This window comes from Rattus norvegicus, chromosome 3 (genome assembly GCF_036323735.1).
Source record: "Rattus norvegicus strain BN/NHsdMcwi chromosome 3, GRCr8, whole genome shotgun sequence".
NCBI lineage: Eukaryota > Metazoa > Chordata > Mammalia > Rodentia > Muridae > Rattus > Rattus norvegicus.
The window spans coordinates 76,892,982-76,897,930 of NC_086021.1; the positions used below are offsets into that span (position 1 = coordinate 76,892,982).

Here is a 4,949-nt window from a genome sequence, read left to right on the forward strand (position 1 = left end):
ACAGTAAATAAAAGCCAACCTCTTACAGTGCCTGGTCCCTCCAGACACATGGAAGAAATGGAGGAGCAAATAGCTGGACTCACAGGGAACTAGGGCCCCGGGAGTAAATGCAGAGCGCTCATTTGGCAAACCCTTCAGTCTCTCAAGCAGCACCACCCACCCCACCTCACCCCTGATCTGAGAAAGAGGGGGTCATAAAAGCAAATGATGTGACACCATTTTAATGAAATAACTGTTGGATTTCAGGAGTTCATCACTCGGGGCCAGAAAGCTGGGAACTGCCAGGTGTAAGAGTGTGATGGCAGGGGCCTGGCTGCTCACGCTTTGGTAGTTATTACCTGAGTTCTTTATCTCTCAGGCCACGGCTGTCAAGCCTGAAACAGAAGCAGAGTGGGGTTGTCAGGAGTCACAGCCTCAAATGACTACCAGTGTGCCCCTGAGGGAGACTCTATACCGCAGGATGCCTTGTGTGAGCCCAAGGGTGCAGTGTCTTGTTTGGGGCCACCAGAGAGGCAACCTAGATCTGCTGGGCTTGGGAGCCAATAGTTGAGGAATAGGTGAGACTTTGTGTCCCTGGATCTGGTTGAGCCCGAGGAGTCCATAGCAGGCAATCACTGTGTTCAACCTCCGCTTGTTACGTATTTCAAGATAACTAGAAGCATTTGAAGTTTCCCAGTACATAGGAATGATTGATGTTTGATGAGGTAGAAATGTCAATTACTCTGATTTGATCAGATGGGTGGCATGCATGTATCAAATTAACATAATGCACCCCATAAATATGTACAAATATTTGTATTAATTAAAAGTAAAGAGTTCTCACCCGTAAACGAGTGGGATCCTTGCTGTGCCCTCACCTCCTTCTCCCAGGGGCTGTGGATGGCAGCTGCTACATTCCATTGGAGAGTAAGGACCTGGGGTGTGCATTGTGTCAGCCTTGTTCCTAAACCTGAGCCCCTTGATGGCTAGGATTCCAACAAATACCTTTTGTTGAACAACCATTGCTTCAGCTGACACATGGGAGTCCCGGTGTTGATTTTGGACACTTGCTAGGATGATGAGATGGCATAAGGCACACGATATACTCTCGTCATCCCTGCCCAAGAGAAGAAATGTTCACATTGACTATGGGGAAATATTACTTGCTCAAGTCTGAGGTTTGTCAAAAAGAGCTTGGCATGTGAATCTTTGCCAGAAGCAACTGCAGAACATAGCACAGCCCTCAATTATCTATCTATCTATCTATCTATCTATCTATCTATCTATCTATCTATCTTCTATCTACTTTTCAAGACAAGGTTTCTTTGCATAACAGTACAGGACACTGGACTCACTTTGTAGACCAGGCTGGCCTCGAACTCACAGAACTCTGCCTGCCTCTGCTTCCCTAGTGCCAGGATTAAAGGTGTGTGATATCATACCTAGCTCTCAATTCTTTTAAAATCACTGTAGTTCATCTGACATTTCCCGAGGACCTTCTGTACCAGGCACCAAGGGCCCAGGATGAGCAATGCAAACCTTTATCCTTACTTTCTGGTACCATGGGTTTTAAACCTTGTTGTCACTCTTGGTAGGAAATGTCACAATGAAGTCCACAGCACGCGAGCGCGTATAGCCCGCTGTGTTGGCGAATACCTTTCTTTACCTTTCTTTAATCCCAGCATTCCGGAGGCAGAGGTGGGTGGATCTCTGTGAGTGTGAGTACAGCCTGGTGTATTTAGTGTGTTCCAGGGCAGCCAGGGCCTTCTCTTAGAGAGGTCCAGTCTCAGAAAACTAAAATCTTAAAAATTAAAATAAAATAAGATTTGAATATTCAGTATTGCAAATTAATGTGTGAACTCACTCTTCCTGCTTTCCCCCCCAACATGAAATTCTATGTCTCTTCACTCGTGGTAATCCGTGATCTAATCTTAAGTACCAAGAGACCAAATGATTTCTCTACACTGGTGAGTGTCTTCCACAAAACCTGTCATAGAGCAGGACCGGTCCCTGGTCTCTCCTCCTAATGAGTATTCCGTATGTCTCTAAAAATAGATCATTATCGAATGCTTTCTGTCAGATTCTGATTGGACAACAGCGTGTGTCTCAACTCTGCTTCCTTCCCTCTCCTCTGATTTTAAATGATCTCTGACATTCAGGATGCGGTGTTCAGAGTTCAGAGTTGTGAACACAATTTTCCAACATAAGACGAGCTAGAAATACCTCTTTCAGACAAAACATGGAAATCCTACAAACCTGTGCGAATTCTCTCTGAATTTCCCTCCCCTCCGCCTCAGGAAGCGCACCTTGCACCTGGGGTCTCTCGCACTGGCTTCTGGGGCTGGTGCCGAACCATCACCATGGAAACATACTTCCCCCCCAGACCCACAGAACGGTGGCCAGCCAGCTCTGGTTTGCCTTTGTTGCAGGTAAGTGACCACTCGGGCCCCCGAAGCCCGTGACCCTGCTCATCCCGGCTTTGTTTTGCCCAGAGTCTTTTGTGCAAAGAGGAAACCCAGCATTTGAATGCTTGCTCCATGCTGTGCTGGCACAGCAAGCTGCAAAATAAACCACCACTCCTTTCTCTGAAGCAGCTGGAATGGAGCACTTTTAATGGCAGGGAAGTCTGGCCAACACAGGCCTGGGATGAGACAAGATCATCATTTTTAAGTCCTGGTTTGGAGAGACAGTGCTTCTTGTCTGCTCTCCTATGTGTGGAGTTGCAGCTCCTGGCAGACGGCCGCTGGGTTGGAAGTATTCCCGTGGTACACATCCTGCGCTCAGGGCATGCTGCCTGCACCGCCTGGCAAAGCCAGCATCTTTCCAAAACTCATGCACACAAAGCTGATTTGTCATTCGCTCTGCAAAAGCCACGAAGCGGGCTGCGGGGGAGAGTTCTATTTAATAACGTGAATTAAAATAGATCCCCAAATGTGAGTGTATTAATCAAGTCGTTGACTGCCAATGGCGCAGAACTACAGACAGAATAAGTTTTAACAATAAGGGGTTTGTTTGGGCTCGTGATTCCGGAAGAGCAACGTCAAAGGCCTCCATGTGGTGATGACCCGCTTGTTAAAAGAGTACCAAGGTGGTATGGGGCATTGTATAGTGAGAGATGGGGCGGGGGAGGGGGGAGAACGAGAGAGAATATATATCTTCTTCCTCCTCCTGTGAAGACCCCAGGATTCAACGCGGAAGCTCTGGCTCCAGTCCTTAACTAGTCTCTACTCATGACCCAGAAACCTGATCTCTAAATATTACATTCAGGTCACTTTCCTCAGGGTTTGGTTTCTCTTTCTTTCTCTCCTTCTTTCTCTTCTTTCTTTCTTTCTTTCTTTCTTTCTTTCTCTCTTTCTTTCTTCCTCTCTTTCTCTCTTTCTTTCTTTCTGTCTGTCTGTCTGTCTGTCTTTTTTTTTTTTTTTTTTTTTGTGGTTGCTGTTGTTTTTGCTTGGGACCAACCCAGGGCTTCACACATGCTAGGACAGTGTTCCGTTGCTGCTGAGCTGCTCCCCAAGCCCCCTCACTCTTCACACCTCACCACAGGGACCCAGGGTGTGATACAAGAAACACTGAAGTCCGCACACAAACGTCCTCTAAACCACATTCATAACCACATGTGTTTTCACTGAGGAAGGTTTGTCATTGGCTACACGGGGAGAGACCAACATTTGCTAAGACTCATGACATTCTTACAGCAAGCCTACGAGGTAACCACTAGCTTTGCCCAAGCCCACTGACCTTTGGGAGCTGGGCCAGGCAGTGATGGCGGTGGTCGCTGACCTTGACAGGCCAGCATGAAAGAGGTTTCAGGGCGGGCACTAGGCCTCCACACTCTCCTCAGAATGTCATCACTTCTATGGGGTATGACTACTCTGTGCAATGGATGAGCAACTGGGATGCTAAAGGTGACTTGCCTGAGGTCTCATAAGAACTATTCAGAGGGTTAGGAATGAGGATTGCTTTTTCAGAAGACTTAAGTTTAATTCCCAGCACCTACATCAGGCAGCTCATAGCAATCTCCAGGGGAGCAGATGCTTCCGGCTTCCATTGGCACCTGCTCTCACATCCAGACACATGTACACACACATGTACACACACACACACACACACAATTAAAAATGAATAACTATTTGGAAAAGCCAATGAGTCCCAAATATGTGCTTGTTGGGCTGGCTCAGTGGGTCAAGGTGATTGCTGCCAAGCCTGATTCCCTGAGTTCAATCCCCAGAACCCAGATGATGGAAAGATCCAATTGTCATAGGTTGTCTTCTGATAAATAAAGAGCTTGGCATGATGGCTCATGATTTCAATCCCAGCACTCCGGAGGCAGAGGTAGGTGGATCTCTGTGAAATCAAGGCCAGCCTGATCTACATAGTGAGTTCCAGGACACCCAGAGCTGCAAAATGAGACCCTGTCTCAAAAAACAAACAAAAAACAAAACCAAACAGCCAAACAAACAAAACCAACCCAACAAAACAAAACACACACACACACACACACACACACACACAAAACCAGAAAAAGAAAAATTAAAATGATAATAAATAAATATGGAGCACAGATGTCACCAACTCACCTACTTATACCCAGCTCCCGGGAGGCTGGGATGTTGTTTCCTGGCCAGCATTGTAACAGCATTATGTATCTGCGCCCTGTTGGGAGAAGGCAGGGGTAGATACTGGAGGGATGCCAATAGTTCCTCCATATCGCTCTTGACCAGTGAGTGAACGGGCACAAGCCAGCCTCTTAAGGACACACAGTTGACCATGTGGTGACAGAGGGGAGATTTGCACTCAGCCCGACTGCATCCTGTGCTAATAGGCCCTCCCTGGAGTTTCCTTGCTGCCCTTCTCCACGTCAGAAGCTTCTTGGAGTCTCCCTGGCTACGTTTAGCTCTGTATGTAGAAAGCTTCGTTCTGAGGCTCCATTTTCAGCCACCTGCAAAACACAGGACTGCCTTGTAGGCAGA

At 47.2% G+C, this 4,949-nt stretch overlaps 1 long non-coding RNA gene across 1 annotated transcript; it reads right to left on the minus strand.

The window, feature by feature from the left end:
* Window positions 1-215: 215 nt before the first annotated feature.
* LOC103691816 (uncharacterized) lies at window positions 216-4,730 on the minus strand. Its single transcript, XR_591534.4, has 3 exons — window positions 4,557-4,730; window positions 985-1,096; window positions 216-374 (listed from the first exon to the last, which is right to left on the minus strand). It is a non-coding gene; the product is annotated as an uncharacterized LOC103691816 (long non-coding RNA).
* Window positions 4,731-4,949: the final 219 nt, after the last annotated feature.